This window comes from Ranitomeya variabilis, chromosome 2, assembly GCF_051348905.1.
Source record: "Ranitomeya variabilis isolate aRanVar5 chromosome 2, aRanVar5.hap1, whole genome shotgun sequence".
In the NCBI taxonomy this organism is placed as follows: domain Eukaryota; kingdom Metazoa; phylum Chordata; class Amphibia; order Anura; family Dendrobatidae; genus Ranitomeya; species Ranitomeya variabilis.
In genome coordinates, this window is record NC_135233.1 from 427,673,935 (window position 1) to 427,687,247 (window position 13,313).

At 46.0% G+C, this 13,313-nt stretch overlaps 1 long non-coding RNA gene across 1 annotated transcript in view; it reads left to right on the forward strand.

Moving 5' to 3' along the window:
* LOC143806414 (uncharacterized) overlaps positions 1-13,313 on the forward strand; it is a 31,185-nt gene that overhangs the window by 1,581 nt on the left and 16,291 nt on the right. The window lies entirely within an intron of this gene.

Sequence of the window (13,313 nt, forward strand, 5' to 3'; positions counted from 1 at the left end):
GTATCACAGCTGTGATGTTCTGTGTGTCCTGGCCCCTTTCTATCACAGCTGCGATGCGCTGCGTGTCCTGGCCCCTTTCTATCACAGCTGCGATGCTCTGCGTGTCCTGGCCCCTTTCTATGACAGCTCCGATGCTCTGCGTGTCCTGACACCTTTCTATCACAGCTGTGATGCTCTGCGTGTCCTGACCCCTTTCTATCACAGCTGCGATGCTCTGCGTGTCCTGACCCCTTTCTATCACAGCTGCGATGCTCTGCGTGTCCTGGCCCCTTTCTATCACAGCTGCGATGCTCTGCATGTCCTGGCCCCTTTCTATCACAGCTGCGATGCTCTGCGTGTCCTGGCCCCTTTCTATCACAGCTGCGATGCTCTGCGTGTCCTGACCCCTTTCTATCACAGCTGCGATGCTCTGCGTGTCCTGGCCCCTTTCTATCACAGCTGCGATGCGCTGCGTGTCCTGGCCCCTTTCTATGACAGCTGTGATGCTCTGCGTGTCCTGGCCCCTTTCTATCACAGCTGCGATGCTCTGCGTGTCCTGACCCCTTCCTATCACAGCTGCGATGCTCTGCGTGTCGTGGCCCCTTCCTATCACAGCTACGATGCTCTGCGTGTCGTGGCCCCTTCCTATCACAGCTGCGATGCTCTGCGTGTCCTGACCCCTTTCTATCACAGCTGCGATGCTCTGCGTGTCCTGACCCCTTTCTATCACAGCTGCGATGCTCTGCGTGTCCTGACCCCTTTCTATCATAACTGTATGACGGATCAAATAAGTGCTGAGCAAGTGACCACCGTGGTCAAAGCTGCTGCACTACATTAGCATGCTGAGGTCAGTGGACCCCCAGTTTTTCGGTCATTTGAGTGTCTGAGCAGTAGGAATCTCATATATTTTCACATTTCCTGTAGCTAGAAGCCTCTTAATAACTCCAGTCTGCGGTGGTTGTTACTAATGTTCCTGGTAATGGCTCAGAGCTTAGGTTATAGCAGCCGCCTTCGCATGTCTCTGACACTCAGCATTGTTCCCACGTCGGGGGCATCGCCACCTTGTCGTCAGCATTGTTCCCATGTCGGGGGCATCGCCACCTTGTCGTCAGCATTGTTCCCATGTCGGGGGCATCGCCACCTTGTCGTCAGCATTGTTCCCATGTCGGGGGCATCGCCACCTTGTCGTCAACATTGTTCCCATGTCGGGTGCATCGCTGCCTTGTCTGCATCCTGCTTCTATTATGATTCTTGCTGAAATATGACTTTCTAAGCTCAGTGCATTCTGGGAGTTTATGATCGTGTTACTATAAGTGTAAAGTGCAGGAGACAAAGGAAAACTTCTGTAAAACTTTTTTTTTTCAGTTGTTAATTATTTGAAGAGTCTTAGAAGTTTTATAAAATGACTGGTGAGACCTCGGGTGAAGCAGCTGATACCTTCCAGTTTCAGACTCATTGATGCAGCAATTTTGTATTTAACATTTTCGTTCTTTTCTTCCAATGTCCCGAACCTTTCTCAATTTGCAATGTAGCCCTAGGAGGGACTGCTTTCTTACAGCTTTATGTCTTTAAAATATGTGACAGAGCGGCCGGTGGTGCGGAGCTCCTGATCCCAGCGCGGGTCTCCAATAGGACCACCGGGGTCACAAGTCCGTCCATGGCATTACTTCCTCCTGGATCTTCTCCATCACCTGTGAGTGATGATACTGAGAAGTGGAAGGAACCGCACCAACTCAGCCATGAAGAGGAGACCCCGTAATGTTACAGAGCGGGAGGCCGAGTACGGAGGACAGAAATGTCACCACTGCTCTGCTGACCCCATAACTGCAGAGTCCAGACCTCCCCTGGTATCAGTACAAATACTGCGCCCCCACCAGGAGCTTCATGGCCGAGCAGCTGCACACAGCCGTACATCACCAAGCACAATGCCGAGCATCGGATGGAGTGGTGTAAAGCCGCCACCACTGGACTCTGGAGGAGACGTGTTCTGTGCAGTGACGGATAACACTTCTATATCTGCGTCTGATGGAGGAGTCTGGGTTTGGTGACTCCAGGAGGACGTTACCCCCTGACTGCATTATGCCCCCTGTACAGATGGTGGAGGGGATAATGCTATGGGCTGTTATCAGGGGGCATCCTCGGACCCTCAGCTCTAGTGAAGGGAAATGTTAATCTTCAGCACAAGACATTGTGGACAATTTAGCTTCAGCTTTGTGGGAACAGTTTGGGGAAGACCCTTAGGCTACTTTCACACTAGCGTTAACTGCATTACTGCATTTTGCCGAAAAAACGGATGCGTCAAAAAAGTGCAAAACGGTGACAAACGTATGCCACGCATCCAGCATTTCGACGGATCCGTCGCAAATTCGCTAAACGTTTCCGTCGAAAATACTGGATGCGTTGCATACGTGGCATACGTTTTACCATCCGTTGTATCCGTTTTTCCGACGGATCCGTTTTTAAAATGGGAGGCTCCCAAATTTGATTGGCTACTGGAAAATTTGAAAAACTATATAGTTACTGTTTTTACAGCCCATCTTTGTGGGTTTAGTTTTGTGGCAGCGATGGAAGGTGTTCTTGGGAGGATTGCTAGTTTGGTTACCGACGTTATCTTTGAGACGAATCGCCTGGACATCATAGTGCGGGAGAAGGAGGCGGCAGCGGAAAGGCGTAGGATGCTTCTGCAGCAACGGAGATGACTGTGGATTCATCCGATTAATCAACTACGGATTACCCGGGGTGTCCAGTCCACTCTGTACCTGGAGTTGCGGCACAATCCACACAAATTCCACAACTACGTGCGGATGAGGATTGAACATTTTGATTTTTTGCTTGCAAAACTGGAGGATGTCATCCGAAGGCAGGACACAAGGATGAGGCTTGCCATCACACCGGCGGAGCGGCTGATGGTGACCCTGCGGTAAGCCTCTTTTTTTTCTGTCATTGGTCATTTTTAATGTTATATTACATGCTGCAGACAATACTGCGCTGACATAATGCGCACTATTCTCTGCAGCATGTAATTTTGGTTTTCTTGGCGGACATTCCACTGCTTTATTTAAATGTCATTGCTGATATTGAATGTTAGATAACAGACTGCAGAAAATACTGCGCTGAAATATTGCGTTGCATTTTCTGCAGTTTTTTTTTTTTGTTTGTTTGTTTTTTTTGGGTTTGATGACATGCAACTGCTTTTTTTTCTTTCATTGGTATTTTTAATGTTATATTACATGCTGCAGACAATACTGCGCTGGCATACTGCGCACTATTTTCTGCAGCATGTAATTTTGGTTTTCTTGGCGGACATTCCACTGCTTTTTTACACCGGTTTCATGCTGGTTTTATTGTGTGTCCCGTCCTTAAAATAAATTTAACAGTGCCATATTAAAACTTGTTGGTCTGTGCAATTTTTTCTAACTTTTTTTTTTTTTAAAGTTTCCTAGCTACGGGTGAATCTATGACTTCGCTCCATTATCAGTTCAGGCTGGGCATTTCCACTATTTCAGGAATAGTGAAGGACACATGTCGGGCTATTTGGACCACTTTGCAACCAGAGTATATCCCCCAACCATCCATGGAAATCTGGTTGCGAAGTGCTGAAGAGTTTCAGCAAATTTGCAATTTCCCTAATTGTGTGGGTGCAGTTGACGGGAAACATATAAGGATTGCGAAACCGGCAGGAACAGGATCGGAGTACTATAATTACAAGAAGTATTTCTCCATTGTCCTTATGGCTATTGCAGACGCCAACTGCAGGTTCCTTGCCGTGGACATCGGAGCATATGGACGGTCCAACGATTCGCAAGTTCTTAAAAACTCTCCAATGGGTCGTTGCCTTTATGGAGAGAGCTACGATTTCCCGCCAGCCAGACCACTGCCAGGAACAAATGACCCAGCCCTGGAATATGTCTTTGTAGGTGATGAAGCCTTTCAACTGTCGCTGCACCTACTGAAACCGTACAGTAGCCGGAACTTAAACCATACCAAGCGGGTCTTTAATTACCGGCTTACTAGAGCACGAAGAGTAGTGGAGTGTTCCTTTGGCATATTGACGGCGAAGTGGCGAGTTCTGCTGACGGCTATCAAGCTGAAAACAACAACTATAGACGAGGTAGTTAAAGCCTGTGTGGCGCTCCACAACTTTGTCCTTTCAAAGGAGCCCGTTTCCTTGGATGATGAAGAGTTGGAGACCACCTTGTGGGACTACCGCAGCAGCTCGGTTCGCTCTACAGGTTCAGTTACAAGGATGAGGGACCAGTTTGCCGATTATTTTGTCTCACCTGTCGGGCGGATCCCGTGGCAAGACATGATTGTGTAACCAGTTTCCCATGTGTTTTGTTTATGTAAAAAATGTGTTTCTGCCAAAAAAAAAAAAAAAAAAAAGGCCCAAAAGCGTGGTTTTCTTGCTAGTAAAACCATTATGTTATACCTTTCACATGTCTGGTGTTTGTTTTTATTAAACCTTTTTTATTATATTACCTTAATAAATCCACACACACACAGAGAGTACAATTATAATCAGAATTTTATTTTAACTTTTTTTTTGCAAAAAAAATAGATTTTTTATTTTCAAATTTATTTTTTTTTAAAACTTTGCAAAATTTTTGAAATCACATTGACGTAATATAGTTTTGTAAATATTTATAAGTCTTCAAAGTGTGGGGTGGAGATACGAGGGGAGGAGGGGCAGGAAGGTTGGACCACGTCGATAGGTGGGGAAACCCTACTTGTTTGGGGTGCAGTGGAAGGGGGGGTAAAACCAGGAGGCTGACCAGAGGGGGGTGGTGTTGGGGTAGGGGGAAGAGAAAAGCTGGGTAAAGAAAACATTGGGGAAGGAATTTGGTCTGGGGGCCGGGATGGTTGTGGGGACTGGGTTGGGTATTGTGACTGGGTAGGGTAGTGGGACTGGGTTGGGTAATGGGGCTGGCGTGGGGTTTGTGGCTGGGTTTGGTAATGGTGCTGGTGTGGGGATTGGGGCTGGGTTTGGTAATGGTGCTGGTGTGGGTATTGGGGCTGGGTTTGGTAATGGGGGGTATGGTGTGGAAATGGGGCCTGGGGTTGGGCATGGTGTGGAAATGGGGCCTGGGGTTGGGCATGGTGTGGAAATGGGGCCTGGGGTGGAATTGGAGTGGAGGTGTGTGGGTAGATTCATTAACGGCCTGCAGTAGAGCATTATGGCAGGTATTCATTACCCGCATCTGTTGCTCAAAAGAAAGCTTCTCCATGCTCCTGAGCATGGATTGAAAAAAAATATTGGCCGGATCTGGACTTACAGCTGAATGCAGCCTATCCAAGCGACTGCTGGTTTCATGGCTTGTTTCACTGATGCGTGACTGCACCATGTTGAAACCAGCAGTCACTTGCTCTCCCAAAATTTTGAAAGAGCCTTGGAAGGATGCATTCAGGTGTAAGAACTCAGGAGCATAGCTCCTTTCCTGACCCCTCTGTCGCTGACGCCACGAACCTAATGGTGGTCTCGAGGTGGCAGGATCAGAGGGGTGGGGTAAAGGGAACGCTAACTGTTCAGCATCAGATGCGAGCAATGAAGCCTGCAATAATGCTCCACTGCTTGGGGCGGATGAAGTGGAGGGGACAGAGGGGTCAGAGGAGGGGACAGTGGGGTCAGAGGAGGGGACAGTGGTGTGGGGCCTACCGACGTGGCCCTCAGTGGCGGACTCAGGAGGGATCGCTCCAGAGGGCGCAGAGGAAGATGCAGGCGCACGGTGGCTGGAGAAGGTGCTGTGAAAGAAAAAAAAAAAAGAAATTAATACATTGGAATGAAAAAGCCCTGACTGAAAGCAAACTAAGTAGACAGGTTAACATGGTTATAATTGGGCTGTAGAATACTTACACTCTGCTTAGCATGGTTCGCCTCAGGAAGGAGAGGGCCTGGCCATATTTATATCTGCTCCTCTTCCTTCCTGCAGAGCCACTCGGGGCCTGCATCTCCTCGTTGAATTCCCTCTTAAAGCGATCCCTCAGTGACCGCCACCGCTTCCTAACCTTTCCAACTGTGAAGACAAGAATCAAAAGAAAAAAAAAAAAATTGGTAAATGCAATACCTTACAGTCAGCTCAAAACATCACTGGAAAGTGAATACTTACCTAGTTTGCTCTGCTGCTGAGGATGAAGGCTCTCCCGCCTTGGAAACAGGTTGCGACACACTTCGTCCCAGAGCCGACGGGTGACACCGGTATCGGCATGCCTGCGGTCAGCCATGTTCCACAGCGGCTCCCGCTCGCGAACCTCCTCAATGAGATCATCAATGTCTATGTCGTCATCATCCTCTTCTGCGGGAGCACGCTGTGAAGCCTGTGCCAAAAAAAAGGAAGAAGAAAAACAAACAAATTAGTACACTGAAACACTAAAGTACCAATAGAATCCCCCTCCCAAAAAAAAACAACTCACTGATGGCCGACCGCGGCGACGAGTCCGCCGACTCTGGGAGCGGCTGGGAGGACCTTCAGCGGCAGCAGCAGGAGCAGCAGCAGCAGCCTGAAATAAAGGAAACAAATTCTCAGTTAGGTAGGCATATATTTTCTGTGTTTAGTTATGTATGAAAGTCTGTTTTGTGTATGGTGCAGTGTGATGTGCGAAGCAACTGTTTCACCACTACTTACACTTGGTTCCTCCTCCACTTGCATCTCTCCACCCATCTCGCCCCCTTCTGACAGCTCCTCATCTGATTCAGCTTCCTGTTGAAACATAATTTATGCATGTAGTGATCAAAAAAAAAGTAAATTTAAAAAAAAAAAAAAATTTTTGTGTTAACTTACCGATACACGCTGTTGCTGTGGAGGAGGGCTGTCAGAAGAGGACATTGTTGTGGAAGTAAGGCCGGTGGCTGTGGTCCTGGGCTGACAGGCGGCGGCTGTGGTCCTGGTTTTTCTGTAAGTTTAAAGACACTTGCAATCTGCTCTACACATTGAAGCAGCAGATTTGGGGTCTTCAAAACTTACTTTTAACAGTTGGTGGCTGTGGTCCTGGTGGGCTGGTCCTGTGCTGACAGGCGGCGGCTGTGGTCCTGGTCCCTGGTGTATCTATAATAAGTATAATGGATTTCTAGTTAGACCACCCCCTAAACTAGGTAATGTTTTTATAAACACCCTGCTAAAATGATGTGAGAAAAGTTCATTAAATGTGAACACCAAAACCCCAAAACAGGTGCACGGTATACCATTTATTTCCATGTTCCCAAAAAAATATTTTGAAATGTGAACCCACCATGTAAACATATATTTACCACATTTTATTTTCAAAAATCACCTCCCCAAAAAAACCTTTAAGTGTAACCTTTATTAAAAAAAGTGCCCTCAACCAACTGTGTATTGCAAGTATAACCATTGGTACATACACCAGTTTTAAATTTACCTTTATGAAATGATACTACGGACATTTTTATAACAAAAATGTTATTATTTTCTTTTTTTTTCACTCTTTTTTTTTTTTAAATCACAATTAGGAGCTGACATGCTCTTTATTTTAAATACAAGTACATCAACTGCAAATGGTTTTAACAGTAATTAAAATAAAATCAACACTTTTAAATAGAAAAAAAAAACCACACTCACACATTCAAACCACAAGCTGCAGACCGCTAGACTTTTTAAAAAAACACATCAGATTTAAAAAAAAAAAAAAAAAAACACATTTAAACCACATGCTGCACAGACCACTATACAGTCAATACATCAGAAAAAGGCAATTAACCAATTAAAGCATGGACAAATGCACATGCAATCAACAAGACGCACACAAACATGCATGGTATGTGTCCACATTCCGGATCGCATCAGAATTTGGTCAGGATTTTCCATCAGTATTTGTAAGCCAAAACCAGGAGTGTAACAATTAGGGAAAGTATAATAGGAAAACAGGCACACTTTTGCTTTTATCACCCACTCCTGGTTTTGGCGTACAAATACTGATGGAAAATCCTGAACAAATCCTGATGCAATCCTGAACATGGACACATACCCTCCCACATGAACAGGCATAAGATTGGCAAAGGCATAATAAGGTGCAGGCACATGATACAAAAGCACACAACCGTCCAAAAATACACACATACACATGCACGCACATAGCTTTATGCAAATACACATACAGTGGGGCAAAAAAGTATTTAGTCAGTCAGCAATAGTGCAAGTTCCACCACTTAAAAAGATGAGAGGCGTCTGTAATTTACATCATAGGTAGACCTCAACTATGGGAGACAAACTGAGAAAAAAAAATCCAGAAAATCACATTGTCTGTTTTTTTTATCATTTTATTTGCATATTCTGGTGGAAAATAAGTATTTGGTCAGAAACAAAATTTCATCTTAATACTTTGTAATATATCCTTTGTTGGCAATGACAGAGGTCAAACGTTTTCTGTAAGTCTTCACAAGGTTGCCACACACTGTTGTTGGTATGTTGGCCCATTCCTCCATGCAGATCTCCTCTACAGCAGTGATGTTTTTGGCTTTTCGCTTGGCAACACGGACTTTCAACTCCCTCCAAAGGTTTTCTATAGGGTTGAGATCTGGAGACTGGCTAGGCCACTCCAGGACCTTGAAATGCTTCTTACGAAGCCACTCCTTCGTTGCCCTGGCGGTGTGCTTTGGATCATTGTCACGTTGAAAGACCCAGCCACGTTTCATCTTCAATGCCCTTGCTGATGGAAGGAGGTTTGCACTCAAAATCTCACGATACATGGCCCCATTCATTCTTTCATGTTTTCAGTCGTCCTGGCCCCTTTGCTGAGAAACAGCCCCAAAGCATGATGTTTCCACCACCATGCTTTACAGTAGGTATAGTGTTTGATGGATGCAACTCAGTATTGTTTTTCCTCCAAACACGACAAGTTGTGTTTCTACCAAACAGTTCCAGTTTGGTTTCATCAGACCATAGGACATTCTCCCAAAACTCCTCTGGATCATCCAAATGCTCTCTAGCAAACTTCAGACGGGCCCGGACATGTACTGGCTTAAGCAGTGGGACACGTCTGGCACTGCAGGATCTGAGTCCATGGTGGCGTAGTGTGTTACTTATGGTAGGCCTTGTTACATTGGTCCCAGCTCTCTGCAGTTCATTCACTAGGTTCCCCCGCGTGGTTATGGGATTTTTGCTCACCGTTCTTGTGATCATTCTGACCCCACGGGGTGGGATTTTGCGTGGAGCCCCAGATCGAGGGAGATTATCAGTGGTCTTGAATGTCTTCCATTTTCTAATTATTGCTCCCACTGTTGATTTCTTCACTCCAAGCTGGTTGGCTATTGCAGATTCAGTCTTTCCAGCCTGGTGCAGGGCTACAATTTTGTTTCTGGTGTCCTTTGACAGCTCTTTGGTCTTCACCATCGTGGAGTTTGGAGTCAGACTGTTTGAGGGTGTGCACAGGTGTCTTTTTATACTGATAACAAGTTTAAACAGGTGCCATTACTACAGGTAATGAGTGGAGGAAAGAGGAGACTCTTAAAGAAGAAGTTACAGGTCTGTGAGAGCCAGAAATCTTGATTGTTTGTTTCTGACCAAATACTTATTTTCCACCAGAATATGCAAATAAAATGATAAAAAAACAGACAATGTGATTTTCTGGATTTTTTTTTTCTCAGTTTGTCTCCCATAGTTGAGGTCTACCTATGATGTAAATTACAGACGCCTCTCATCTTTTTAAGTGGTGGAACTTGCACTATTGCTGACTGACTAAATACTTTTTTGCCCCACTGTATGTACAACAAAGGCAGAAAGGTGAACCCAATCAGAAGACGCATACACACACACACACATACAAAAGGCTGACAATCCTTTGGCTGGAGCTGCATGTCTTCACAGTGGCTGGCATCATGGTGGATCTGGACTCTAGCATGGCACTGGCTGGTGCAGGACGATGGCAGGCCTCAGGTTCTCTTCAGGTTTTAAGCTCTTGCTGTAGTCAGTAGTACCTCATACACACAGAAATGCACAGGCACACAGATGCACACAAAAATTGCAATACTCACACTGGCTCTATGGTGGCTGGAGTCTTGTGGCAGGCTGCCTGGAGTCTTGTGGCAGGCTGCCTGGAGTCTTGTGGCAGGATGGCTGGAGTCTTGTGGCAGGCTGGCTGCAGTCTTGTGACAGGCTGGCTTCTTGTGGCAGGCTGGCTGGACTCTTGTGGCAGGCTGGCTGGGGTCTTGTGGCTGGCTGGGGTCTTGCTGGCAGTCTCTTCTCCTCTCTGTCTTCTTGCTGGCATATGTGGGGTTGAAGGCCCAGGCCAGGTTTATATAGATTTGGGGGTGTCTGGCCAATTGGCAACAAAATTCTGCTTCTGAGCATGCTCAGTGTAAAAAAATCGTATTGCAGCGCTGTATTGCGTCGTACGACGTGTCCCGACGCATCCGTCGCTCATAGGCTTCCATTGCAGCCAACGACGTATGCCGCAGGATGCGTCGCGACACGTTTTTTAGGCGGAGACAAAAAACTTTACAATCAACGTTTTTTTGAGACGACGTGTCGCCAAATTTCGACGCATACGTCGTAAAACGTACACGACGTATGTCAATCCGTCGCAATACGTCGCCAATACAAGTCTATGGGGAAAAAACGCATCCAGCAAAAACTTTTGCTGGATGCGTTTTTTCGAAAAAAAGACGTTTTGAGACGTAATGCAGTTAACGCTAGTGTGAAAGTAGCCTTATCTGCCCCCCATGACTGAGCCCAGTGCACAAACTCCATACAAACATGGAGGGGGAGAATTTTGCAGCATCCAGTATGTGCGCTGGTGTTTTCCTTTTTTTTTACTGTCAGATCCTTTGGACAATGAATTCTGGAATTATGACATCTTTGGAGGTATCTGTTGGATGTGTAGATTTTGTCTATTTTTTGTGTATGAACGGTTTAGTGACGAGGAAGAGCTCATTCATATAGGAAAAGTACGGTACATTTTATTAAGTTGTATTACTTCTCTGTGACCACCAGGTGTCGCTGTTTCTATATATTTTAAAACTCCCAAGTTCTAAAACTTCTGATATCTAAACTGTAACTTTTTTCCATTGGATCTTACAGCTTTTAACCATTTTTTGTGTGCCTGAGTTAAACAAATGAGATGGACCCTATAATCCCTCCTCAATTATTTAGAAATGGGATAATGCAGTTAGGTGTCGGGGAAAAAGTTCTCTCCATTCCTCATGAATGGGTGCAGCAGTTGTCGGATGTTAGACCCTCACTGATCACCTATGCTTTGGAATAGACAACCCCATATCATTACCTTGCACAAACACTGAAAAGGATGCAAAAGCATTGAGTGTTCCTAGGGATGCAGATGGAAGCAGAGTTCACAAATACAAAGTTAAAGGGGTTTTTGCTTTCAGTAAAATGGCCCCCAAAATCCTCTAAAAGAACAAACCGAGGAGGTATTCGCCATCCCTAGCTCCAGCGTCTGCTCCCTGCCGCCTCTTTGTGTTTTGCTTGCAGCCATTGACCGCTCGCGTCACTTCTCCCACATGTGAACGTACCACTATATCCAGTACAGTGCTGAAGATATCAAATCCACTTTCCACCAGCAGGTGGCGCTAAAGTGACGCAGTCCTATGCGTTTGATTTAAAGGTCCGCGCTCATGCATTAATGTAACATGACTGTAAAGCTACCGCTGGACCAAAGATAGTAAAAAAAAATACAGCAATAGCTGATGATTCCTATAACAGCAGGAAACCTCTCCGTAATCTCGCCCGCACCCCCATATATACTTGATTGCTCAGCCGTACCGCCATGATGTCCCATTTCGCCGGTGGGTCTCATGTCACGGGTCTGAGCAGACAATCACAAGTCACTGACTCATAAAAATGTCAGTGAGAAGCATCTGATGATGTGCGACATCCTTCGAAATACCGCGGTGAGGAATGGGCGAGGTTGTGAAAAGCGGGCGATAACCAGTCCTGATGGATCCTTATAGGGCCCACACAGAAGCCATTGCTGTGTCGCTGCTGCGATGTGTGTAGTATGGGTCCGTGGTACCGCGCCCGTACACTGCTGTGTGCCCACGATCGGCCTCCGAGGGTCACAGATTCCTGTCGACCCCATGAACAAAAAATCGTGGCATAATCCGAACATTACATTATCTATCCAGCCTCCTTTATATGTGACCATCCGATCACATTGCCCTTGGATGTGTCCGCCTGCAGCACATCCACCAGGCAGACAGCGGTGTCGGTGTGGTAGAATACCTGATGGTGCTGTGAACTTACCACTGCAGTGACCTGTAAAGCTGCTGCGATGATCGATCGGTCGTCACTTATTACCGGAGCTGGAATCCTAATACTGAGGAATGGAGAACGGCGCTGCGCCGTCATCACCATGGTAAGGTAAACACGGGGGGCTGTCACTACACGGGGGCTGCAGCTGATTAAAATGTTGAGAGGCCGCGCTCAATTCAAGGTTACAGTAACAATGGTGGAGCTAATGAAGGATCGGCTTCTGTTGGGGTAATGTAACGTAAGAAGTATAGAAAAGGGGCATACACTGCGAGATGATCGAGAACGAGCGTTAAAAATGTTCATTTTCTGGTTCTTGCCATGTAAATGGCTATGAATGAGCAAAAGACTAGTTCATTGGGCAGAATGACCTTATGGGCATCATAAAAGAGCATCGCTCCCTGCAGCACATCATCCTGTGTGATCTTACACCGCCGAGAAGAATGGCCGCCTGTGCAAATTATTATACATCCGACATCCCTCAGTGAGCAGCATTTTTTTTTTCCATCTGCCTCTCTAATAATGTTTACCTATTGGCAGTCATATTGTGCCTCCAGTTATATCGTGTATTATATTCCAGAGCTGCACTCACTATTCTGCTGGTGCAGTCACTGTGTGCATACATTACATTACTGATCCTGAGTTACCTCCTGTATTATACCCCAGAGCTGCACTCACTATTCTGCTGGTGCAGTCACTGTGTACATACATTACATTACTGATCCTAAGTTACATCCTGTAATATACCCCAGAGCTGCACTCACTATGCTGGTGCAGTCACTGTGTCCATACATTACATTACTGATCCTAAGTTACCTCCTGTATTATACTCCAGAGCTGCACTCACTATTCTGCTGGTGCAGTCACTGTGTACATAAATTACTGATCCTGAGTTACCTCCTGTATTATACTCCAGAGCTGCACTCACTATTCTGCTGGTGCAGTCACTGTGTACATACATTACATTACTGATCCTAAGTTACATCCTGTATTATACCCCAGAGCTGCACTCACTATTCTGCTGGTGCAGTCACTGTGTACATACATTACTGATCCTGAGTTACACCCTGTATTATACTCCAGAGCTGCGCTCACTGTTCTGCTGTCTCGGTTGTGGCTGTT